General features: G+C 59.0%; 1 long non-coding RNA gene across 1 annotated transcript; it reads right to left on the bottom strand.

Annotated features, from left to right (window-relative positions):
* Positions 1-5022: 5022 nt before the first annotated feature.
* LOC123377066 lies at positions 5023-8219 on the bottom strand. Its single transcript, XR_006582067.1, has 3 exons — positions 8088-8219; positions 7248-7357; positions 5023-5395 (listed from the first exon to the last, which is right to left on the bottom strand). It is a non-coding gene; the product is annotated as an uncharacterized LOC123377066 (long non-coding RNA).
* Positions 8220-26326: the final 18107 nt, after the last annotated feature.

Below are 26326 nucleotides of genomic sequence, written 5' to 3'. Positions count from 1 at the left end.
TGGGACAGCAGGGGGCTGTGGGTCAGCAGTGAGGGTCACTGGCAGAGCCGGGTGTGGGGAGCCCAGGGCTGGGACAGCAGGGGGCTGTGGGTCAGCAGTGAGGGTCCTGGGCAGAACTGGGTGTGGGGAGCCCAGGGCTGGGACAGCAGGGGGCTGTGGGTCAGCAGTGAGGGTCCTGGGCAGAACTGGGTGTGGGGAGCCCAGGGCTGGGACAGCAGGGGGCTGTGGGTCAGCAGTGAGGGTCACTGGCAGAGCCGGGTGTGGGGAGCCCAGGGCTGGGACAGCAGGGGGACACAGGGTGGCATGTTTGGAATTAGTAGCCTGCATTTTGTGCATTAAAAAAAATGCAATTCTCCAGCATACAAGGGAGAGTCACTCCAGCCCCACGAGGAGCGGCTCAACCTTTGGCGCCCAAGGGGAGCCGAGTTCAAGGCCCCCTAGCGGCCTCTCCCTGTCTCAGCTTTCTGGGCCTAGAAGGGGCCTAGAGGAAACATGCAGATTTCTGCCTTGCGCGGGGAGGCGCAGCCCTCTCTAGCCATCGGGGAAGCAGCCCTGCTGGGCCATGGAGGGAATTTATCCTACAAAGGCTCGGCCAGGCAGCTGACAGGGGCTGGCCTTGGGGGAAACAGCATTTGATGGACGTCCTCGGTGCACGGGGCAGGAGGCATCTGGGCACTGACCCAGCCTGTTCTCTGTGAGCTCTGTTCTGGGGCGGGGGCTGTAGAACACACTTCCGACCGGAGCTAAAGGAGGAACCCCCCAGCTAGCAGAAGTAGCAGGCTGTTACCGTCTGTGGACCAGCCACCAGCAGGGGATACAAGAAACATTGTCACCGATGCCTGCTTGTGTGTGGTCACTTTGTGGTGGTCTCTAGGAGCTCACAGCTGTGGGTTCCCCCACATCCCCCGAGATCACACCTCCCCCAAGTTTCTAACCAGCCAGATCCTGGCTGTTCACTTCAACTGCCCCAACACAGCACAAGTTGTGTTTCTCTCCTTTTTGTGTGTGTGTGTCCGTCCACCACTGCCCTCTGCCAGACAGAATCAGAACAGTTTGCTTGTGGGTCATAGACCCTCTGCCATTATCAGCTAATGGCGATCCCCCATTAGGTGAAGTGATGGTGCCTGTCCTTTTAGAGCAGGAGGGTCTGAGTTCCAGCCCCACCACGAAGTCCCAGGTGGCTGTGCCAGCCATGGGGTGGCCAGGGATTTTTCCATATGGGACCCAATCCCACAGTCAGCGAGCCCAGGCCCTCTTCCCTGCGTCTGGGAGTCTGCAGCCTGCGCTTGGCTATCTTGGTTAGGAGAGGGGCCGTCACTGCAGCCCCAAGCCACAGGAGCTGGCCAGCATTAACACAGCAAGGGGCACTGGCATTGTGACCTCGCTCCCCTTCCCTTTTGCCAGTTCCATCTGCTGCTCACCGTCACAAGCATCCAATTACCCAGCTCGGCCCAGGAGTTTGAAAAGAAACACCCGAAAGGCGGGGGCGGGGGAGAGATGCTGGTGGAGTTTGTTCCGTTGAAGGTGCTCCCAGCGCCAGCCTCTCCCAGACGTGCCACTCGGAGCAGGATTCGGGGGCAGCCCCAAGGTGACCAGATCCCTTTCAGGCCTGGAAGCCATCTGCCGCAGAGAGCTTCCCAGGGGAGTGAGCGTCTGCCGCAGAGAGCTTCCCAGGGGAGAGAGCGTCTCATACCTTGCACTGCACGGGCTGCCCAGCTCACATGGGCCTCGTCGCCATGCTGCCTGTTAGCACCATCACAGCATCAGACGCTGCACATTGGACCCGGTTGTGCTCCTAAGTGCAACCCAGTGAGCTCAGCGGAGAGACGCTGGGGTAACAGACCAGACGCTGATCTGTAACAGGCAGAGCAGTCCCCAACTGCTCCCCGCACTGCGCTGGGTATCGTGCACTGCACCCCATCTCCAGTCACTGCTCACTGCACCACGGACCATGCACTGGAAACACTGGGCTTGTGCTCCAGTGCTTCCACCCTCGCTGGCGTCTTTGGGGCACAAAGCTGCAGCAGCGCCAGTAGGACCCTCCTGTGGAGGGGAAATCTGGTGATGCAGTGCTGCCTCCGCTCCGCTCCTTGGGGTGGGGCATCCCCATGCCCTGGCCATCCATCTCAGCTGTCAGAACGGCCCCTTGGGACAGCTGCAACCGTCAGGTGCCTCTGTCCTGTGCCAGGGCCAGAGCCCGCTGGGCCCAGGGCTGCAGGGGTGACTTAAAGCCACCGTCAACACTTGGCCTTGTGCCAAGTACAGATGGACATGGGCAGACCCTCTGCCCTACAGTATATACGGTACCACACCCAGGAACTCCCAGCACAGCCCCCCAGTGTACTGAACAGCGTCGTCGGCATTGTGTCACAGACCTGCCGCATGCGCCGCACACCCGCTCTGCTCACAGCCTGCGTGTTGCACGCAGCCAGGAGACCCCCCAATCCTGCCCACTACCTGCAAGATGAACGGCAACCCTAGCAAAACTGGGCCCTGGGTTTGGAATGTAATGCACGGCCACAGGGCCCCTTCTCTGTGCCCCTTCTCTGTGCAAAAGCACTGCGTTTATTGCTGCCACAGCTGCACTGCTCCTCACAGCACCGGCGCTCTGCAGCTGAGCAGCTCTGATTTTAACGGGGGTTACTAGCCGGCCAGGGCTTGTTCATTCACACTGACCTGAGAACCTTTGAGAGACACGCTGAAGACACCCTCTGAAAAGCAGATAAAAATCGCCGGACTTGGAGTCAGAACTCCTGGGTTCTATTCTCAGCTCTGGGGAGAAAGTGGGTCAGGACTCCTGGGTTCTCTTCCTGGCAGTGCCACTGGTTTGCTGTATGGCCTTCAGCGAGTGACTTCCCTGCTCTGTGACTCAGTTTCCCCATCTGCACAAAGGGGTTAATAGTCCCTATGGTAGCAAGGAAAGGCGCAAGGCGCAGTGCTTACAAAGGGCTCTCAGACCCTTAGATGGGCAGCCGTGGTCCTCAGACTTTTATACTGGTGACCCCTTTCACATAGCAAGCCCCTGAGTGCAACCCCCACACTTATAAATTAAAACCACCTTTTTATGTATTTAACACCATGATAAATGCTGGAGGCAAAGCGGGGCTTGGGGTGGAGGCTGACAGCTCGCGACCCCCCATGTAATAACCTTGCGACCCCCTGAGGGGTCCCGAGCCCCAGTTTGAGAACCCCTGCCCTAGAGTAAGGGCAGATGATTCCCGCATCCCTCCCTGACCCATGTACGAACTGGCCTGGTAGGAGGGTTTCTCTGCTACTCAGAGGCACCATCCTACGCCCCAAAAGGAAGCGGCTTCGATTGCCAAAAGCTACGTGTTCAGCCCCCTTGCCGGACCCGCAGTGCCAGCCTACAGCAAGCCAGCCTGCTGCCTTCCCACAGCCGGACCGGCTACCAGGCTGCTGTGCCCCGGCGGGCGCGTTTGGTTCTCAGAGGGGCTGGCGAGGGGGCACTGGCACTGGGGGGTCAGTGCCGGGGGCGCTGGGCCTGGCTCAGCCTGGCCACCGTCATCAGACACAGAGCTGGGCTCTGAGCTCATTTCCAATACGCTTCTCTGCCGCTCGCTGGGCGGCCTCGGAGCCCGGGCGGCACCGCCAGCCCCGGGGGGCACCGCTGGGGGTGCCCAGGGCCCTCATCTCCCTCCTGCACCCCGGGGCTGGCAGCACAGGGGGGGAGGCCCCGCTCCGCGCAGCCTCCCGCTGGCCTCCGTGTTTTCTCTCCAGCCCTTTGTGTGTGTGCTCCTGTGGGGCTGTGTGTGAGCTCAGCCATGGATCAAGTTGCTGCCTCCCTCCCCTGCTCCCGCCTCCCCTCCTCTCCCCGCCTCCCCGCCGCCATTTCGCAGCTCCTGCCTCTCCCGCTCAGGCTCCACATCATGGACGCCTGGCGCCAGGCACAACAAAGAGCAGGGCAGGGCCCCAGCGCACGAGCAGGCCCGGGGCCCCCCGCACCGCCCGGGCAATGGCTCTAAATCACACGGGGGGCTCTGGCAGGCCCGGTGCCTCACTCCCCTCCAGGTGGCAAGCGGGCGGGTGTGCAAAGGGACACACACACTCACAGGCCCCTGTCCACACTCACGCCCCCGCCTGCCCAACGGGCACGGTCACTCGCTAGCCCTCGCCGCCTGCCCACGCCCCTCTTCGCACGCACAGCATCCCTGCGGCTCACACACGGGCATGCGCTGCCCCCACGTGCGGAGGGCGTGCCGCTCACACGTGTTCACAAGCACGCTACACACATGTGCACATACGCAGGGCGTTCCAACCCCACCCCCCGGAGAGGCTACGCCAGACACTTGTGACGAGTCGGCCACGTGCTCTACCTTGGACACGCTATGCACATACATGCTAGGCGGCCTCACACACGCATGTACTGTATGCAGAGCACAGCTCCCCCCTCCCTCTCCCAGCTCACAAATCCAGCAGGTCTGGTTAGTCAGCCGGTTTCCCTTGCAAGCCGAAGTGACAGGCAGAGAGCCAAGGCGGGGTAGGGCCCAGCAGGGGCTCACCAGAGAGGAAGCATCAGGCTCTGTGTTTTAATATGAAAGGAAGGAGGGGAGGGGAAGGGAGGAAGCAGAGGCCTTCCAGCAAACCAAGGGCTTGGCCTGTGCACAAGAAAAGGGCAGCATTGGCTAGCAATACGCGGGCACGCACTCTCCATACGCCTATCCAGGCCAGTGCCGCCAGCTCTTGCAGTTTCCTTGTGACCCTTGCAGTATTAGGTGTTTTTTCTACTAAAGCCCCAGCTCCCGGAGTCCTGTGATCATGGAAAAACCTTCCTTTTGGGTTTAAATTCAGGGTCTAGCCCTCGTGGCTGCAGAGAAAAGCTTGAAAATGTGGCCCCTAAACAGCTCAAAAACCCCCCCGGAAGGCGGAGACACAGAACCCACTTGTGTTTGGTTTGGAATCTCATGGTTTTTAAGACAATCTCATGCTCATTTGGGGGCAGCCTCCGGATTTTGGAGCCCCTGGGGTTGGCAACGTTGCAAACATGCGCTAACGCTTCTTGGACTACACACGCGCCATTCAACAAGTCTAGGCACAATAGGCTCTACAAGTGTTGCCGAAGTGTTAAAAAGAGAGCGCGAGAGAGAGACACCAGGCCCTGGGGCTCTGTCAGAGTCTGGGTGGTTCTCCCCACAATGGGGAGAGGGTCTGATGTCCTGTGTCCATTTGTCATTAGTGGATCAGCACAGCGACACCAGACGCACACAGGCGTACGGACACACTGCACATGCAGTGAATTCAGCTCCTGGTTTGCCATGAGTCAGCATCCACAATCCCTTTGTCTTTCCCAGGACAGCAGGGCTGCATCTGGGGTGTTTATTAACCAGCGTGCATCCTAGGGCGACGGCATAATACCCCAGGGCAAGGGGCGCTGGAGCTGTTGGGTTAAAAAACAAATGTGAAGGGTAAATCCATGCTTCCCTCCTGCTGGGTCACCAAGAACTGGTGTCAGCTCCACACACCCCCACTGCCACCCACCCCAGCAGGTCAGGAATTTGGGTTTGAATATGTTTTGCACCTCTTGCAACACAGCGCCCCCTACTGCCACCCTAGGGCATCGAGGTTACCATGGACTCAGCAGAGGGGAGAGCACCCCCTACTTAGTCACCCACTCTGGTCCCTGAAGTACAGCACCCCCTAGCACTGCTCTGGGGTCAGCATTGACCCAGAGAGGAGAGTGGCCCCTACCGAGTCACCCACTCCCAGCCACACAGAGTGGGTGGGACATTGGGCTCAGAACCGATTTAACAGAAAGGACAGCGCCCCCTACTGTGTCCCCTGTATTGCTCCCTGCTGCACAACACCCCCTAGTGCCACACTGGGGTCAGTGCGGACGCTCCCTTTCCCCCAACCCCTTGTGGCCATTAGAAGGAGAAACTCGCTCCCCCATTGAGGTTGGTCCCTTCTTCCTCCCCACAGCTTCCGCTGCTGCTTCATTCTGCCAAAAGCCCCTTTGCCACAGCTGCTATTAGCACGAAGGGAGGGAGAGGCTGCCCCCCAGCCACGTGTTTCATCCAGGACACCATGTTCTCCTAACAGTGCCCCCTCTCCTGCTCCCCAGAACATGGCTCCTGGCTCCTCTCTCTCCAGCCCCGTTCTACCAAATCTCACCCCATTTCCTCACTCTCTTTGTCAGCTGATGCAGCTTATCCCAAATGGCTCTGCAGCTATCAACGCATGCACGGTGGCAGAGCCCTGGGAGGAGAGGGGCCAGGCTGCCGATCTGCCCCAGGAGCGGGGGGGATAACATGCATGCACAATGGAGGAGGAGCTGAGGCAGGGATGGTGGAAGGATATTTGCCATAGGCCACTCCCCTTCCAGGTGCTGTTCCGTATGCAAAGGGGCAAACATGCTTTTAGGCAAATGGAGCCTCTATTTGATGTGGGAAGAATAAGAGGAAGGTGTTCATGTGAGAGAGAGAGAGCGCAGTGTGTCTCCTCTGTGAGGGGCCACACCCAGCCAGGCACAAAATGGCTGCTCTAGCAGAGAGAGATTTATTGGTGCAAGCAGAACACAAAGATTGCCAATGCCCCTCGGGCCTCCACCCGGCAGCTCAGGAAGCAGGATTGTCTCCTATGATCCGGCGTAACCTAGAGCTGCATGGGAAGATCTCTCTTGGGAGCTTCCATCAGGTGGTTTAGTTCAGCAGCTGCCTTCACCCTTCGCCCACACACCCCACCAAGAGGCCAAGCCAATGGCAGCATATGGGAGCCAGTGGCCAATGGCCTGCCTCTGCACCAGCGTCCAGCGTGCAGCCATCCACGCCCACCTCGCACCCACATCGTGTAGGGCTGGCTTGCCCGCCTCTTAGCCCCCCTCCACAGATGTCTTCAGCTTCTCCCACGAGCAGGCTGTCGCTACAACCCCATCCAGGAGGCTCCCCACTGGCCCTAGCCAGACCCGAGCCACCACATCTCTGCACCAACCCAGCCAGAGGCCTGTCACCGTGCCCCGTCTCTGCCGAGGGAGGGAAAGTGGCTTGCGTTTATCCCGGCAGGCCTTGCTCTCACACCTGCAGTCCCCTGATTTGGGAGGAAATTAGGCCTCAGCCCCGCTTAAAGGCTCAGCTTGCCCTGTGGCCACCACCTGTCCTAGCGTACGTGCCGCACTGACCATGTGCACTGCCTGTGCTTGTCTGAAATGGGGCCCTACAGGCCTTTCCGGTCAGCCCTCGTGCACACACTGAGTGTGGCCTGGACAGGTGCTGCATCCCAGCAGAGGCGCTGACCTGATCGATGTGGGTTCCTCTCAGCCTGCCATCCACGGGGCCAGCTGCCTCCCCAGTACGGCTCCAACTACACGTCGCCTTGCTCCAGTGCCTTCCCGCCAGCAGCATGCCTGGCAAGAACGCGTGAATTAGGCCTCGACCATAATGTTTCCCCCCTCCCCCGCAAGGCAGGCCAGCAAGTCACTTGTTTTACAGATGGGGAAACTGAGGCACAGAGGCTGACTGTCCGAGATCATGCAGTGAGTGGGTGGCGGAGCCGGAACAGACCCCAGACTGTAACGCCCATGCTGCGCCGTGCCCACCCACCCATCTTCCCCCCCGAGTGAATGGGCCCATCCTGTAGGCATGGATGTTAATTTACAGACACCCTGTGAGACTTGCCCCATTCAAACACTTAATCAGCTGGCACGCGGGCACCAGACATCACTGGCCAGGGTTTGGTTACAGTCTGGGGCGGGCTGGGTGCATAAGGGACACTCCGGCCCTTCTCCCAGCCAGAAACACCCGGGCTGCGCTGATGTCCAGACTCAGATCCACTCTCCTTGCTCAGTACATTTATCATCACTTGCCTTGAGCGCCAAGTGCTTTGATGTGTGGCTGAAACAAGCTGGCAACTCTCCCGGTTTTGCAGCTCTAGCCATCCTCCTCAGCGAAGGGTGGGCTTAGGGTTAAGGGCCAGATATGGGAGCCCGGGCGCCTGGGTTCTGTTCCCAGCTCTGCCACAGACTCAGGGTGTGACCTTGAGCGTGTTACGTGCCCGCTCCGTGCCTCAGTTTCCCCACTAACACAAGAGTAATTACCTACCTCACGGGGGAGGGTTCTGAGGTTTAATTCACTAACCTTAGCAAAGTTCTTGGGCTCCTCAGGCAAAAGAGACTGTTGGAGCTTCCCCCTCCCTCTGCTGTGGCTCTCAGCCTGCCACTAGCCCCTGGGGAGGGTCGTGGGGGAGGCAATTTTCTAGCTGTCCATAGGAGCAGAGGGGGATGGAAGAAGGAGGAGGTGGATAAGCAGGAGCAGCCACAGGCTCAGCAAGGAGGAGCGTCTCTCAGCCCTTTGGCTAGCTGCCTGCCCTTGTCTGGCTGAACACTGCGGTGATTCTAAATCTCAAAGCAACAGCGGGGATTGAGCTCATCTCCTCCTGCTTCAAAACAGCAGGCCCCTGCCACCTGAGCTAAAGGAAGACAGGGCAGCATAGGGCCTATGACACACGTGTGGTCTATACAGGGCTTGTGACACACAGCAGAGCAGTTCTGATTCTAGCCAGTAGAGGGCAGTGGTGCTCACACACACAGTAGCAATAGCTGTTAGAGCAGGGGAAGGTGGCTGCCCTGGCACCTTGCAAGCAGGGAATTCCCCCAAATCCCCCCCGGGCCATGTGAACGGAAGCAGTGGATCACGCTCTCTCGGCACAGGCAGGAGGAGGGCGCCCCTGGCCAGGCCTGCAGAGCACGGCTCAGCTCTTGTGCTCTGGGTCTTTCTGGGCAGGGGAGCTGGCCAGGGAGGGAATTGTCGCATACACGTATTATGTTCCAGTCTGCAAAGGGCGTTGGGGCAGTACCCAGAACCGATGGCAGCACTTGACAGCGTGACGGTGTGTTAACATCGCCAGCGCTGCACCCGCTGACAATGGCACCGCGGCGATGGCAATGCCCATCCAGACACCCCCTACCCAGAGGGGCAGAGAGCCCCTCCCCGCTCACAGCCAGCATGAGAACACCCCAAAGGTGTTCCATTTGGGAAGCTGCCAGGCTCCCACCAAGCCCTGCTCCCAGCCCGCTCCAGATGGCAAGGAGAAAAGCTGTGTCTGAGTCTGAGAGCGACAATGCCACTGCTGTGTGGAAGGCGAACAGTGACTGCAGAGGGCCATGGGCAGTGCCTCCCTGCCCCATAGCGGGGCCCAAGTGCACCACATCCCTGCTCCCCCGCAGGGTCCTGACCCCCCCGCTCCCTCCAGGGCCCCTAACGCCCGTCCTCCCTGCTCCCCCCAGGGCCCCGACCCCCATCTCCCTGCTCCCCCCAGGGCCCTGACCCCCCTCTCCCTGCTTCCCCTCAGGGGCCTGACCCCTCCTCCTCCCTGCTTGTCCCCAGGGGCCCAATCCCCATTCCTCCCTGATCTCCCCGGGGCCCCAACCACCCCCCATCCCTGCTTCCCCCCAGGGCCTGAGCACTGCAGTTCCCTGCCCGCCCCCCAACACCTCCCTGCTCCCCTGGGGCCTGAGCACGTTGCCCCCCAGCTGACAGTGAAGCAGCAAGAGCTGGGCCCCAGAAGTCCCAGGCAGGTCTCACAAAGCCGTAAGCCAACCCGATCCAGGGGGTGCAGACGCAGCGAGTGCCATGGGATCCTGTGGTGCCTGGCACGTGCCATGCAATGGATGTGGCGTTCTGTGCTGGGCCTGGGAGTGCAGATGTGCTGCAGGATCTTTGGGGAGCGGTCGAGCCCTGTTCCTCTCCGGCTGTGAATCCGGCTCTATACAGAAGCCTTGCTGCTGAGGGCCCTCTCCACCCACAGCCCCCGTGATCCCGCCTATGCCACAAATTGTACCTGGCACCGCAACTGCACACCCACTCTGCCCCTTCCAAACCCTCCAAGCTCCCTGGCATCTTCGGGGAGCTTGCTACACACCACACTGTGCCTTACTGGTCTACTCCCCGCCCTGAGGGTCCACCTTCCCCTCCACACAGACCCTGTCTTGCTACGGGCATACACGGTCCTGACCCATCCATCCCCAGGGGGTGCCAGGACCAACTCCTGCATCTCAGCCACCAGGGGGCAGGCTTCTCTCACAAGCTACTGTCTTTAGCCGCTTGTCAAAGGAAACATGAAACACCTGCGTGAACAGCCGCTTGGCCTTAGAGATGGGCATTGTAGGTGCCACGGGCGGCAGTGGGTGCCAGGGTCTGACTGGGGCAGGTGGATCTCCCCTTGCGCCCTGGGAAGAATGCACCAGGAATTAAAGATTAATTTTCAGTTAAAGATGATGTCACATGATGAAACCTCCAGGTCTACGTCCAACCCAAACAGGCAAAGCTACTCCCCTCGCAGCCGGCTTATTTTTGCACTTCACTCGACAGATTCGTAGCTGCCAAGGCCAGACGGGACCAGTATGACCATTTTCTCCCATGTAACAGGCCAGAGACCTTCTGCCAAACAATTCCTGAGCAGATCTTCTAGACAAACATCCAATCTGGATTTTAAAATGGTCAGTGACGGAGCATCACGACGTTTCCCTGGGCATTTGATTTGTGAAGCAAGCTGGGCCGTCCCGTTCCCCCTTCTGCTCTTTGCTGGTTCTCTCACCCCAGCCCGGTGCTGCTGGCTGGGGGGCTCTGTGCTGGGAGGGCAGGTTGGGATCGATAGGTTGGATACGTTTCCATTGAGAGAGAAACCCCAGGAGCTGCTCCTGCTGCCCCTACCCAGGCAAGGCTCCCAGCGCCCTCAGAAGGAGTTTAGCTACATAAGTACAGAGTAAAATAGAGGAAGGAGCTCAGGGTTTGGTCCATTAGGCTTTGGAAAAGTTCCCTGATGAACAGCACCTCATCTGGGGCTCAGATCCCTTTGGATGGATGGATGGATGGATGGATGGATGGATGGATAGGGGGGAAGAGGGGTTGTCCAAACTGGATTTTGAGGGAAGGAAATCTGGGGCCAAAGCCCACGCTCAGGGACATTGATGCAGTCCAGGGGGAAGCCCATGGGGTCGCTGGGGTTTCACCAAGGGCAGATTTAACCCTTTGTTGGCGATTGGTGCCAGCCTGGGCCTGCGAGGCTGACAGGAGCAGCAGGCCGTGTTGTCTCAGGGCCAGGGCCCATTCTCCGTTGCACCCGCGCTGTCTGCTTCCAGAGAAGGGTTTCCAGAGGGAATCTGAAAACCAGGGAGCCTGCTGCTCACACTGCCCCAATCAGCAGTTTTCCCAGATGTTCTCTGAGCTGGCAGATTAGAGAGTGACCTTGGTGGCGACCCCAGCAGTAAATGAATCGTGTGTGCATGTATGTGTGCATGTCTGTGTATTCCTGTGTGCGTGCCTGTGTATGTGCATGTGTGTGTATGTGACTCTGTGTGTGTGCATTGGTGTGCCTGTGTGCATGCGTGTTTGCGTGCCTCTGTGTGTGTGCGTGTGTGCATGCGCCTGTGTGCATGCATGTATGTGTGCAGGTGTGTGCCTGTGTATGTGTGCAGGTGTGTGCCTGTGTGTGTGCATGTGCATGCCTGTGTGCGTGTGTGTATGTGTGTGCATGCATGTGCGTGCAGTACCCTCCATGTGGGTGTCTAGGGGAAGGGGGTGGAACATATGCTGTAGGAGTGCGTTTGTATTTCGTAAGAATTCACAGTTTATTAGCACAGCACACGATTACTTCTGACTCATAACCAAGCCCATTGGTTTCACTTGACAGTTCAGCCATCAAAGGCTTATTTCAAACTAGAATTTCTACACCAGTCTTCCCCCCCACCTCCATAGTTTCCCACTGGGGCTGCCACAGCTCCATCGGGGACAGCCACAGTGCAGTGCCGGTGTAGACAGGGTGTCGGGAAGCTCACAATGTTGTAACCACGGTGTTGTGTAGTCCTGCTCAGAACAGGCCTAGATGACGTGGTGGTTAAAATAGCTCAGACCCTGGGTACACTAGTGCTCCCCACTGTGGCTACCCTCAGGAGAGCTGAACCGATGGGAGCAACACCCCCAGTGCAGGCAAGGCCACTGAGGGGCCGAGCCAGGGAAGCTGGTGCGGGGATGCTGTGGAGGGCAGGAGATGGCCCCGTGTGTGAGGTGGGAGATGGGGGCAGGGCAAGGAGCCTGTGTATGGAGGTGTGTGTTTCTCTGTATATAACTGTGTGCGGCGGTGTGTCAGCCTGTGTATAACTGTCTGTGGGAGGGAGGGACTGGCTTTGTGTGTGTGTGTGTGTGTGTGTGTGTGTGAGAGAGAGAGAGAGAGAGAGAGAGAGAGAGAGAGCCCGCCACCACCCTTCTGTGGGTGGGTGTGAGAGAGAGAGAGAGAGAAAGCCCACCACCTTTCTGTGTGTGTGCAGGGCCACCCAGAGGAGGGGGCAAGTGGGGCAATTTGCCCCAGGCCCCGGGTCCCGCAGGGGCCCCCATGAGAATACAGTATTCTGTAGTATTGCAACTTTTTTTTATGGAAGGGGCCCCCGAAATTGCTTTGCCCCAGGCCCCCTGAATCCTCTGGGCAGCTGTATGTGTGTGTGTGTGTGTGTGTGAGTGAGAGAGAGAGAGAGAGAGAGAGAGAGAGAGAGAGACCACCACCACCTTTCTCTGTGTGTGTGTGTTTGTGTGTGTGTGTGAGAGAGAGAGAGAGAGAGAGAGAGAGCCCACCACCACCTTTCTCTGTGTGTGTGTGTGTGTGTGTGTGTAAGAGAGAGAGAGAGAGCGACCACCACCACCTTTCTCTGTGTGTGTGTGTGTGTGAGAGAGAGAGAGAGAGAGAGAGAGCCCACCACCATCTTTCTGTGTGTGTGTGTGTGTGTGTGTGTGTGAGAGAGAGAGAGAGCCCACCATCACCTTTCTCTCTGTGTGTGTGTGTGTGTGTGTGAGAGAGAGAGAGAGAGAGAGAGAGAGAGAGAGAGAGCCCGCCACCACCCTTCTGTGGGTGTGTGTGTGAGAGAGAGAGAGAGAAAGCCCACCACCTTTCTGTGTGTGTGCAGGGCCACCCAGAGGAGGGGGCAGGTGGGGCATTTTGCCCCAGGTGTCGTATTCTGTAGTAGTGCAACTTTTTTTTATGGAAGGGGCCCCCGAAATTGCTTTGCCCCAGGCCACCTGAATCCTCTGGGCAGCCCTGTGTGTGTGTGTGTGTGTGTGTGTGTGTGTGTGTGAGAGAGAGCGAGAGCCCGCCACCACCTTTCTCTGTCTGTATGTGTGTGTGTGTGTGTGAGAGAGAGAGAGAGAGCCAGCCACCACCTTTCTCTGTGTGTGTGTGTGTGTGTGAGTGAGAGAGAGAGAGAGCGAGAGAGAGCCCGCCACCACCTTTCTCTGTGTGTGTGTGTGTGTGTGTGTGTGTGTGTGTGTGTGTGAGAGAGCGAGCCCGCCACCACCTTTCTCTGTGTGTGTGTGTGTGTGTGTGAGTGAGAGAGAGAGAGAGCGAGCCCACCACCACCCTTCTGCGTGTGTGAGAGCGCCCGCCACCACTGCCCCTCCACGTGAGGCTGGCTCCGTGTTTGCTCCCCCTCGCCCGCGTCCCAGCCTCTGGCGCTCACCCCGGCGACGCACACAGCTGGGCCCTGCCTCGCATTCGCACTCTGCCCTTTGCTCGGGCCGACGGGGGCCCTTGCCCTGATCCTCGGCCCGGCTGGCGCTGGGCCTCCCAGGGCCTGTCGCAATAACGGCCGGCCTGCAAACGGGCTCTCCCTCCCTCCACCCCCCGTCTCTCCCCCTGCAACACTCCTTTGTGGGCAGCTCCCTGATGGAGCCCCGGGGGCCTCCTCTGCTCTGATTCAGGCCCCCGTGGCGCTGGGCAGGGTGTGAGCCAGGGAATCATCCTTCCCCCATAGGCCCCAGCCTTCCCCTCAGGGCCCCGGCCTCCCACATGGGACCCTCCAGGCGAGGAAGCCCCATGGAAGCCGAGGGCAGCGGGTGCAGCTCAGGGCCTGCCTGCCCCCGTGGATCCCACGCCGGCTGCATGGCAGCTGCGAGCATGGCGGGAACTTGGCCTTGGCTCGGGGCGAGGCCGTTACGCCCAGAGAGACCCCGGCGGGATGGGGGAAAGGGGAAAGGCCCCTCCCGACTCCTCCTCCCCATCCAGATCGCCCCTGATTGGGCTGGGGTGAGCTCCTGCATCCCCGCTCCCCACGCCCAAATGGGAACAGAAACTTCCGGGGGGGTTGTGTCTTTTTTCCGACACTTCCCCAAATGACAAACGGCCCCTGGCAACATCTCCTTATCTGGAGCCTGCGCGGGGTTCCTGTTGCAATGCTGACATTTGCCAGCTGCCGGCTGGAAGGAGAGCGCCGGGCCCCTGGGGACGCCAGGCCGAGGGGAGGGGGCGGGGTGGGGGGCTGGCATGTTTTTCTTAGGACATTATGAATGCTTCAAAGGACGCTCGTCCCCTTTGATTCGTTTATTTATTTATTTCCGTTTGCCTTTGTGCACATCAGCCTCCAGCGCCATCCAGAGAGCTCCGATCCCCCACACACACTATCTCTCTCTCTCTCTCTCACACACACACACACACACACACACCTCTCTGTGTGGGCTCCCCCACACAGGGAATGACTCTCCCCTCCCCACCCCCATTTCCAGGTGCATGTGCAGGAAATTCTCAGGCACGCTGGGGGAATTCCAAGGGAAAACCAGGGTGTGGCAGGAAGCAGCAATTCAACATGGGGCGCTCTCCCTGCAGTGTCTGTACTGAGCCAAACCCCCACTCACCCCGCCAGGGCTAGGGGGCGCTGTGCTGCAGGGAGTGGTGAGCGGTCAGTAGGGGGCGCTGTGCTGCAGGGAGCGGTGGGGGGTCAGTAGGGGGCACTGTGCTGCCGGGACCAGTGGGGGGTCAGTAGGGGGCGCTGTGCTGCAGGGAGCGGTGAGGGGTCAGTAGGGGGCGCTGTGCTGCCGGCAGCAGGGGAATTCAGTAGGGGGCGCTGTGCTGCAGGGAGCGGTGGGGGGTCAGTAGGAGGCACTGTGCTGCAGGGAGCATTGGGGGGTCAGTAGGGGGCACTTTGCTGCAGGGAGCAGTGGGGGGTCAGTAGGGGGCACTGTGCTGCAGGGAGCATTGGGGGGTCAGTAGGGGGCACTTTGCTGCAGGGAGCAGTGGGGGGTCAGTAGGGGGCGCTGCGCTGCAGGGAGCGGTGAGGGGTCAGTAGGGGGCGCTGTGCTGCCGGCAGCAGGGGAATTCAGTAGGGGGCGCTGTGCTGCAGGGAGCAGTGGGGGGTCAGTAGGGGGCGCTGCGCTGCAGGGAGCGGTGGGGGGTCAGTAGGGGGCACTGTGCTGCAGGGAGCATTGGGGGGTCAGTAGGGGGCACTTTGCTGCAGGGAGCAGTGGGGGGTCAGTAGGGGGCACTGTGCTGCAGGGAGAGGTGGGGGAGTCAGTAGGGGGCGCTGTGCTGCCGGGAGCAGGGGGGGTCAGTAGGGGGCACAGTGCTGCCGGGAGCAGGGGAGGTCAGTAGGGGGCGCTGTGCTACCGGGAGCAGTGTGGGGGTCAGTAGGGGGCGCTGTGCTGCCGGGAGCAGGGGGGGTCAGTAGGGGGCACAGTGCTGCCGGGAGCAGGGGGGGGTCAGTAGGGGGCGCTGTGCTGCAGGCAGCAGTGGTGGGGTCAGTAGGGGGCGCTGTGCTGCAGGGAGCCATGTGGCTTGCTCGGGGGCTGTCCCCACCCTGTCAGCACTGAGCTGATTCTGGGCTGCTACAGATGACATATTTCCGATGGGACGACAGAGCAGGAGCCCGCTCGCTCGTTGTCATTAAGGACCCGGTGGCACTTGTCAGCAGAGCCCCGTTCTCCAGGCCAGATACCAGCTAATTGCCTTTCGCTCTGGAAATTTCAGTTGGATGCCGTCTGCTTCGTCACTTCCGGTCCTAAGCTGCCCTGTAACCTTGATGTGCGGCTGTTAAACAGCTGCCGTGTTCCGCCCCAGCAGTGGCTGCATTTCAGCCGTGGGAGGAGAGATTCCTCTCTATACCACTAGTGGCATTTCCTTGGCACCGCTGGGTGAAAAGTGCTTTATAAACCTCGGCCATCCAGGTCCTGAGCTCATGCCGTATCTGTGCAATCCAGGAGCTGTTCGGGCGGTTCTTGGTACTACCTTGTTAGACTGAGTCATCGCTCCTATGACATCTCGGTCTCTATTCCAAGCGCCTCCCTCTGGCTGGTCCCAAGGGAGCTGAGCCGACCAGAGCCCTGCAGCGTTTACCTCCTTGTGCCCTCCCAGCTCTAGGAATCAGCTGGGTTGGTGATGCCGGGGGCAATGCTGCCCAGCTGGGGGAACAGGCTTTGTGAGCGGCAGGCAGCTGCAGCCCCTGGCAGGAGGCGTCATTCAAACCAGGGGCCTGGTTCTCGGTGATGCAGATGCAGCCCCCGGAGAATGCAGCCAGCTGGCACAGCGCTGGCATAAGGCTCCGCACCAGCCCCTGTCCCTCCCTCGGTGGCATGCTGGGGGCATGGCCAGATGCAGGGCACTGTGGCTAGTCTCTGCTTCCTGGGGCCAGTAGTGGCCCGTGGGCCATCAAAAGCCAGGAGGGCCCTGAACACAGGAGCACAAAGGGGGCTTAACGCTACCCTTTGCTTCCATCCTCAGCCTGCTCCCTCGCCCCAGATGCAGGCACAGAGCAAAAGGGGATCAGGCCCGTTGGTTCAGCCAGGTCTGTAGCTATGGGGCGGGTTAGCTGGTTGGTCACGGGAGATATTCCCATAGAGAAGGCCGCAGTCCCCAGTGAAATCAGCTGGCAGATGGGAGTCTCTCCGGGGAGGGGCCTGGCTGGGCCCTGATCTCACCCCATCGCTGTGCTGTGTGAGCGCCTGGCCTGTAGTTCATTTCCCTGATGCTATCACGAGTGCAAAACCACCCCCCGATGGGCCGGATGAAGCCAGGTACCAGGTACCGCTCACCTGCCATGCTGCTGAGCTGCGCGTATCAGGTACATAGAGGTAGAAATCACCGGCTGGGTTGCTTAGTGTAGGAGGTGCATCAAAGCAGAACCATGCCACAGAATGTAGCAGGGAAATGCAGGCCGAGCGCACCTGCCGCGCTACCGTGTGTGCCGCGTCCGTGCAGGCCGAGCGCATCTGGTCTGTTGTTCAAGGTCCTAGGTACACACCCTGAGACGACACCTGCTCCACTGCAGGCTACGCCTGGTGCATCACGGAGAATGAGCCTGGGTCATAGGTACTTGGTTGGGGTAGCGATGGCAGTCCCCACATCCCCAGCTGGCTCCTTCACCGTTCCTGCAGTGGTCTGTGCAGGGGCGGGGTTGGCCATGCTGCCCCCGGCAGGCTCAGGCTCAGTGGGATTGGGCAGGCCTGAGTGTAGGTCATACAGTAGAAGCAGAGTGCCATGAAATCAAGGTGCGCACAGGGCTGGCTGTAAGCCGATTCCTCCGATTCCCCGGAATCAGGCCCTGCGCCTAAGAGGGCCTGGCGCCTTAGGCGTCTTTTTAATTTTTTTTTTTTTTTTACTCACCCAGCAGCGGGGGGTGGGGGGTCCGCTCCGGGTCTTCGGCGGCATTTCAATCGGGCGGGGGGGATGCTCCGGGTCTTCGGCGGCATTTCGGCGGCGGGGGGTCCTTTGGCGCCACGGAAGACCCGGAGCGGACCCCCCGCCACCGAAGTGCCACTGAAGCCCCGGACCGCCGCCAGGTATTCGAATCGGGCCCCGCCGTTCATAAAGCCGGCCCTGGGTGCACATGCCTGGCCTCACAGCCAGTGAGCCTGTGGGGCGGCCCTGTGGGGGAGACTGCCATCACCCCGGCCATTCCTAGGGGGACTCTCCGGGGGTCCTGGGGCAGAGTGCTAGCACCCTGGTCACTTGGGTCATTGCGTAACAGAGCAGATTTGAGGATTAATTCGAGGCAATTAACCTGTTATGGGGGGAATTGTTGACCCTTGGAAGCAATGATTGGGCTAATGAGGTAATTAGCTCTAAGGGAAGAGATAATTGGCAGGGGCAGGAAAAGAAAGTAACGGGGGGGAGGATGTGTGCGAGTGAGCTGGCTGGGTGTGGTAGAAACAGCTTCTTCCTGACACATGCCTGTGCTATGTTCTGTGATGCTGGGAATCTGGAGCTTAAAGCTACACGGGGGGAAAGAAATGGACTGTGTGTATATTGTAAGAGACCCGCCGAGCAGGCTGGGCAGTGTGCCAGGCTGGGGAGTGCCCTGTGGTGCCCCCCCTTGCTGAGGATGGCTGGCAGGATGCCCTACAGCCCATGGTGGGCTAGAGATGAGGGCTCAGGAACCTTCCGACTGGGCCTGGGGCTGGGTGCGGAAGTGATTCTGGAGCAGTCACCTGTGGGCAGGTGAAGGGATCGGATGGTGATGGGCACTGCCAGCTCTAGGTGTGTTCACGGGGCCCTGTTCCATCAGCCGTCACCCCAGCCAATGCCCCATCCCAGCCTGCTGCAGCTCCCTCTCCCCCCTCCCCCGGTGAGACTTTACTAGACCTCCAGGGATAACTGTCCTGAGCTCCCACCCACCCCTGCCAACAGCCCCAGCTCTCCACAGTGTCCCAGGGATGACCCCCTACTTTCCCTCCTCCCCTAACCAGCCCCCACTGCCAGCCCCGGAGAGTCCTCCCGCGGCCCAGGGCTCTGCAAACCCTGGTGCCCAGCCTAGGGTGGAGGTAAAACAGCCCTGGCATGGTGGGTGGGTGGCTCTGCCAATCTCACAGCCTCAGGGCGTGGCCCAGCTACGCTGGCATGACCCCAGAGCGTGCACACAGCTTACACCGATGGCCGGGTTTGTGCATCGCCGTAGGAACCTCAGCTCCCCGAGCGACTGCGTCAGCCGACCTGGCTGCTGCCTCCCATCAGCCTGGCTGTGTCTGCGCCGGGGGTGCGGCTGGCACGGCTACGGCCCTGGATCGGTCACGCCTCGAGCGCTGTCCTCAGCGTTGAGAGCAGACCTGGCCAGGTTCTCTCCATCTCAGCTCACCTCACCCCGGTCCCTCCGCTCCACCTGCGGTACCCCCAAAGTGTCACAAGAGGGCAGCCTTTCCGAGCCTTCCTGTTAGGAGCAGGCAGCCCCGGTCAGGGTCGTTTAGCTCCTGGCAGGGTGAGGGGACCCGACCCCCCATGTCTGCTATGAGTCGACTCAGCAGGATGCAGCCACGCTTGGGTGCAGCCAGGCCAGATGTGGTGGCAAGGCTCTGGAGCAGGCAGAACCAGCCCACGAACTAGCAGCCAGAGTCACCCAGGCCTGGATCAGTACCAGATACCCCCATGTGCCCACTCCAGAGCTCCCCAGGCCTCAGCCCAAGTTAAGAGCCTGGTCCACCCCCCTTCCCTGCAGCTCTGCTCATCGTTTACCCCGGGCCGGGGCAGGCTCCAGATCAGAGCTCTCGGCTTCTCACCAGTCGCTGGGGGCGGAGCAGGGAGAGCCGGGCCCAGGGGCTGGATCCGGACGCTGCCAATGTTCGGGGCCGGTGGGTTGTGCGACGTCGGTTTAGCCCAGTCTCTGGTCAAAGCTGCGCCAAATCTCTGGAGTTTGTGGAAGGAAATACCCCCGCCCCCCCCCGAAACGCCGCAGGCCTGATTCTGAGCAATGCAGCCCTGGAGTCCTGGTGGGGGAGATGCCCGTGAAGCCACGTTTTGGCCTCTGAATGCAGGGCCCTGCCCGGTCCGCAGGGCAACGTACAGGTGCCGCAGCTACCTCTGGACTGTTCTGCTGGCCCAGAATAGCTGACAGAGGGAGCACACTGGCCAGGGCTCCTGCCACCCCCACATGAGAGCCCCCGAGGCCTCCCTTGCGCTGCCTGGAGGATTTATGGGGATGTGGCTGACCCTGGGAGGGGATCCCGTGCACAGCAGCCTGCATGGGCTGGGCCCCGTTGTTGTGGGTCCATTAGAAAGGCCTCTAATGCACACTTGCTTTCAGCCCAACTGTGCCGGCCGGCGCCGAGGCTGAGCCGAAGGGACGGCTGTAGGAGGCACTGGGAGCGGTGAGCCAGTGGGCTGGGACCATCACCGTGCTCTGGGGCTGCCCTCTTGGAACCAGCAGGAAGGACCAAGCCTGCCTTAATCACCACATCGCCTGGTCTGGAGGGGACAGTGATCGGGGCGTGTAGGACTGAGCAAGGGGCTGGGCACCAGGATCTCCGCAGAGCTGATACCCACTGCTCCGCCTGGGACCAGTCACTGCACCTCTCTGGGCATCTGTCTCCCCATCTGTACCCTGGCGAGATGGGGGCTGACCTGCCCAGCAGGGGGGCTAATGGAAACCCCCAGGCGCAGCGGGAGGGGGCATCCCAGGCTCCCACTGCTAGAGGGGCAGGGAAACAGGGACCCCAGTGCAGCCAGGACCCCCCGAGGTTGGATCCCTGCCCACACAGGCCCTGGTTGCTGGGCTCCTCTGGCCTGCGCCAGCGAGGGCAGGAAAATCATCTGGACCCGAGCACCTGGCTGCTTGTGCCCAGCTGACCCGGGGCTTAGAGCCAGCCCTGGAAAGCTGCTGGCTGTTTAGCAGGAGGATCCCATCCATGGGCACTGGAGGGCGTCAGAGGGCTGGGAATGATGAGAGTGGAGCAGCCGAGCCTTTTACTGCTGTAGCTCCATCAGCTTGCAGCACTTACCATGGGCATTAACAGCAGGATCTCAGCCTGCCGGGGCCTGCTGCTCGGCGCCTGCCGGGGCGGCTGCAGTGACCCAGGGCACAGGCCCGCTCCTAGTCCCTTTAGCCTCTGACAGCGACCAGAGGAAGGTGCCGGAGCCCTGCAGCAGCAGATGTGGGAGAAGCTGCCCCCTATATTCAGATCATCCGTCTCTAATAGAAACTGGCTGCCGCCCCGAAGCACAGGGGGCCCTTCGGGAATGTCTGGTCTCTAACCGTAACAACGCTGCAGGGCCTGAGACACGTCCAATCCTGTTTCTGAATCTTGCTGAGTTCTTGGCCTCAACAGCTTCCTGTGTCAGGGAGTTCCACAGGCTACTTACATGGCGGCGGGGGGGGGAACGTTTCCATTGATCAGTTTGGATCCCCGCCCTCAGATGTCCCCTATTTGAGAGCTGGGAGAGTCCATCCTGCACAGGGGAGACGGCTCTGCTGGGGGTTCCTGAGGCTGTCATGGAGACAGAGCCTCCTCCACTGCCTCCCACATCACACCCTCAGCTCCAGCACCCCCCACCAGTACAGGGCTCCGTGCATTGAAGTCAGAAACTGTATCTGAAGCTAAAGGTCCAAAGATTGCACCTGCCTCTGCTCCCTGTGGCATTGGCAGAGCCCTTGGGGGGCCGGGAGGGGGGTCGCATGGGGGGATCAATCAGAGAGCGGGGAGCCCAGAGGTCTCAGATTCCCACTGGCACTTCCCTGCCACTTCCTACAGACACCACTTTCGAGATGACACCCGCTCTGCACGGGTGTGTACACGTCCTGGTGCCTGGGTCCGGGTGGGTGTGCACATCCTAGGAGAGGAGTGTGCAGTGCATGGGGCGGGGTGGGGAAGGGGTGTAAGTGTGCAGGTGATCCTCAGCAGGTTTAACCGAGAGGGCTCTATAACCACCCGAAGGCGCCAGAGCCTTGTCTACACTAGGGTTCCCATCAGCGCAATGGCCCTGAAAGCAGTCCTGGGGGGATTTCCCCTTCCCACTTCCTAGCTCAGGCACAGCCCTGGTTTCCTCCCTTGGGATAGTCCTTGACCCTGCCACGCTGCTCTCTGTAAGTGGCTGCTCCTCCAGAACCCCGGTCTGGCCTTACGCTGAACCCTGCTCAGCGCCAGCGCTTGTTCTGCACTGTAGCCGTGGCCTCTCTGAACAGGAGGAGCTCTGCAGGCCTCGGGCAGCGGAAGGGGTAATGGGGGGAGGTTGGGATGGCAGGGGTCCCGTGGGGTGAGACAGGAGCAGCAGGCAGCATTGCTCGGGAACAAGCTTCTGCGTGGAGGGGGAAGCCAAGCCATTCTGCTGTATCTCAGCCTCAGTGTGTCTCCATCCATCGAGTCTAGACCAAAAGCTGGGTGAACGGGACCCGAGTGCCGGGCGCTGTCTCCCCTGGGCCGAGTGGCTCTCGCTGGCTCTTATTGCTGGATGAGAGCTCAGCCCCTGGCTCCTGGGATGCGGGAAGGGGGGATTGAAATTGACCTCTGAGCGGAGGGACCTCACATGTTAACTCACGACTCCCCCCAAAGCCAGGGGGGATTCACCGGTGCGCGGGTGAGAGAGGCTTTGGTCCAGGGAGAGTGGCACCGCTGGGCAGAGCTGCTGGCTCGGATGAAGGCTGAGTGGGTGAAGGCCGAAGCCCCACTAACAGTGCCAGCAGAGTGACCACGGGCTGGATGGCCCATGGCAGCTGAGCTCCCCTCTGCCCCCTGGAGGGGATCCATCTGGGACAGAGCTGCAGCCCCTCCATGGAGGTGGCTAGCCGGGACTCCTGCCAACCTCCCCCTTGCAGCCGCACTAAGTTTCCCCAGGGGAAGACAAAATTGTCCCTTCACCCGGGCTAGCCAAGCTGTGCCAGAGCACGCGCGAGGCTTTCAAAGGAGCGTTAAGCAGAATCCGTCGCGCTGCTGCATGCAGAGGCGGCTGTCGGCCTCTGGAGAAGGGGGGAACAAAACTAACGCAACGGAGCAACATTCGAATGCTGCCTGGCTCACTGCCGCTGCTGCATGCAGTTTATATTGAACCTGGTCGTCCCATAACAGGAAAACAAGTCTGGCCTGTCAGCCGGCTTGCAAACAGCCCCTCCTGGCCTGCCAGGGGCCAGACCATCACTGCCTTGCTCGGCAGTCCAGGGAGCATGGGAGACACAGACTGGACCTTCAAGGGGGCAGGGGAGATGCAGTGGGGGCCTGGTGTGGTGGGTGATTTTTTACAAATCCTTGCCATGTAAGTAGCAGACCCCAAACAAGAGTCCTTACACCACTGAGCTTTTGTCTAACAAGCCATTATCCAAGCGTCTAGTCAGCAGAGCTCTCTGCTTTACAGGGTGCTGTCCGCTTTCAGAGCGAGCATCACTGCCACCCCTCTGCCATGCCGTTCCTAGTGATTTCATTGAGCCAAGTCTCTGATTACACATATTTAACAGACCAGGCACGTCCCACAAACGGTAATATTCCAAAAAATTGGCCCGGTCAGCTGGGGCCTTTTTGCAGGTGAATGTGCTTTGCCTGGGTATTGAATAAAAGGTAACCAGCTATCGAAGTGTCTATTTGGCTGGGTAGATAACTGGCATGTTCCTTTTTCTGTAACCACCACCTCCCCTATATTTTTTTGATCCATTCCGCTATGGCTGGACTCGATTTCTTTTTCCAGTCCAGGCTATTTCCTTTTGCACGTCTATTTCCGCTAGGAAGCCTCCGGGGTGTGACCAAAAGCAATTTTTAACACGCATACACTCAAAACAGACACACACATGCACACCACACACATGCTGCCAAGCGGCCCTGACGATCAGCCGCCTGCACCTTTCGTGCCTGGATGGAGCACGGGGCCAGAATTAATAGGCAGAGGATAAGAGCTGAATTAATTTTGCCCAGAGCAGCAGAATTTGCACGAGGTGGCCAGAAAACGCAGCAGGAGGTCGGCGCGCTCTGCATATTGGCTGATTGGTCTCACCCAGATGCTCAATCCTGGCAAATACTAATAGGAACGACCCTGTGCTCTTCCGTATTCTAGTCAGGTCTCCATAGCGCCCATCCCAGGGTATCGGATCACCTGTCAGCAGCACAGTGAGCGACATGACTAGCATCTGTTGCATGTGGTTCCATCTCCCTTCCCTGGGCCGGTGCCTTCTATCCAAGGATGTCAAGGCACTTTACAGGCATCAGATAATCACTCCCCTTCCCCGTAAGCGCCCTGTGAAGTGGATCAGCATTGCAATGAGGGAGCCGGTCTGTGTGTGTCTCTGGTGGAGAGAGTCATCGCTTTCCCTCGCATACCTCCGTGCTGAGCAGGGAGCGATTCTCCTTGAACAGAGCAGCAGGGATCATCGGCAGCACAGCGACAGCCCCGGAGTCCTACGTGGCCGCCAATTTGTGGCACAGTCATTCTCCCCATGTTACAGATGGGGAAACTGAGGCAAAGGGCGGTGACTTGCCCAACGTCACAGCACGGGTCAGTGGGGTGGGTGGGAATAGAACTCAGGCATCCTGGCTCCCGCTCCAGAGAGAGCTATGGCTAAGTCGCAGGGAAAGACACAGAGTCATGGGCACCAAACCCCGCCGCAGACCAGGGCCTGCTCTGGTGCTAGCCACAAATGTTGCAGTCAGGCTGCTGACCCGACCCAGCCCTTCCCTTCCAGTCACATGGCAAAATCTCCCAGCCAGGCCCTCATCCTCTCCCACCAGGATTATGCAGCTGTGTCCTCTCCCCTCCCACGGCACCTCATTGTTCCCTCTGTACAAACCAGGGTTGCCCAGCTTCTCTTCTGGCTCATTGTTCTGGCCACATGGCTCCCTTCCTTCAATCGCCCCCATTGGCCATTCCCCATCCCGTAAGGTCTGAGCTCTTTGTCCTTCCCTCCAAAGCCTCCTCCCTCCTTGCTGGCTTGTCTCCTCCTGTCACATCCCCGTCCCCTGCACACAGATCACCCCTCCAGAGCTTCCCCACGCCCAGACCCCTCTGCTGCCAGGCCTCCTTCAAGAAACCTGCTGATTCTGTCACGTGCTTGCCTATTTTAGTTACTTAACCAGTGCGTGGCTTGCCCCATTTATGGGGAGGAGGGTGAATTTTGAGAGGGGCAGAAGGACACCGGGACCTAAATTAATAACAATCATTAATACTGATGCAACATGTTTGCGACGTCTTGCTTCTTGGTTTGTTCCACACGGAGGATAACAGCTTATTACTGCTGCTAGCTAACGGAGCTGCTCCTTTAGCCTGTGCTTTGGTATGAAGGGCCTGATGGCCTATCCCTGCTGTGGGAGAGGCCTTTGCAATTTCAAGCCATACTGGCTTTCAGCCATCACTGGGGTACTCCTCTTTTCGTTTGGTTCGTACAGCGCCTAGCGCCACACAGGCCTGGTCTAGAACTATGCCTCCTTGGTGCTACAGCCATACAAATACATAATGAGAGCGATATTTTTAAGCTTTGAATTGAACGTTGCTCATGCAACTTACAAGGGAAACTATAGAATCGTAGGGCTGGAAGGGACCTCGAGAGGTCGTCTAGTCCAGTCCCCTGCACTGAGACAGGACCAAGTATCAGCTAGACCATCCCTGAGAAGCGTTTTCTAACTTGTTCTTTAAAATCTCCACTGACGGAGATTCCACAACCTCCCTAGCTGATTTGTTCCAGTGCTTAACTACCCTGAACAGTTAGGAAGTTTTTCCTAATGTCTATCCTTAAATTTCCCTTGCTGTAATTTAAGCCCATTGCTTCTTTTCCTGACGTCAGTGGTTAAGGAGAACAATTGCTCACCCTCCTCTTTATAACAATCTTTTACATACTTGAAGCCTGTTATCATGTTCCCTCTCAGTCTTCTCTTCTCCAGACTAAACTAACCCATTTTCTTCAATCTTCCCTCGTAGGTCATATTTTCTAGACCTTGCCTCATTTTTGTTGCTCTCCTCTGGACTTTCTCCAATTTTCCACATCTTTCCCATAGTGTGGTGCTCACAACAGGACCCAATACTCCAGTTGAGGCCTTACCAGAGCTGAATAGAGCGGATGAATTATGTCCCGTGTCTTGCTTACAACACGCCTCCTAATACAGCCCAGAACGACGTTCACTTTTTTTGCAAGTGTTACACTGTTCACTCATATTTAGTTTGTGAGCCACTATGACCCCCAGATCCTTTTCCGCAATGCTCCTTTCTAGGCTGTCATTTCCCATTTTGTATGTGTGCAATTGATTATTCCTTCTTTGGCATTTGTCCTTATTGAATTTCATCCTGTGTAATCCAGTCCATTTCTCCAGTTTGTCAAAATCATTCTGAATTCTAATCCTGTCCTCCAACGCACTTGCAACCCCTCCCAGCATGCTGAGCACTTTAGGAAAATCTGGCCACTTACTGTGGTTGCTGAGTGCTCCAAAATCATGAGTCAGGTCCAAAAATTCATGAGATTTGCTTAAAAAACATGAGATTTATAAAAAAAAGAATAGATTTGGGATTCTTTTTCTTCACCTGCTGGGCTTTGAGCCTTTAAATCGTGTTTTCAAGCTTTTCTCTGCAGCAGTGGGAGGGCTAGAAAGTTACTATTTTTTAGAAAGAAAGCGCTAAGATTCTCCCATAATCATGGGGCTCCAGGAGCTCAGGCTTTAAAAAACCCCACTAAGACTCACAACAAGACTGGGGATAAAATAATGGGCGTTGCCAGCGCTAATAGGTACTGAGCGCTCTAGAAAGTCCAGCCTCAACTGTGGGTGCTGAGCTCACTGGAAATCTTGGACCTGCTCCTGTAGGAGGGGGACTGGGCACCTGCTGTCAGGAGAATGGAGGGGGCTCAGCACCTGCTAGGATAGGGCCAAAGTAGCCCTGCTTTTCTTCAGAACTCTCC

The sequence above is a fragment of the Mauremys mutica genome, chromosome 9 (genome assembly GCF_020497125.1).
Source record: "Mauremys mutica isolate MM-2020 ecotype Southern chromosome 9, ASM2049712v1, whole genome shotgun sequence".
Taxonomy (NCBI): domain Eukaryota; kingdom Metazoa; phylum Chordata; order Testudines; family Geoemydidae; genus Mauremys; species Mauremys mutica.
This window is presented reverse-complemented; position numbering and strand designations above follow the sequence as displayed.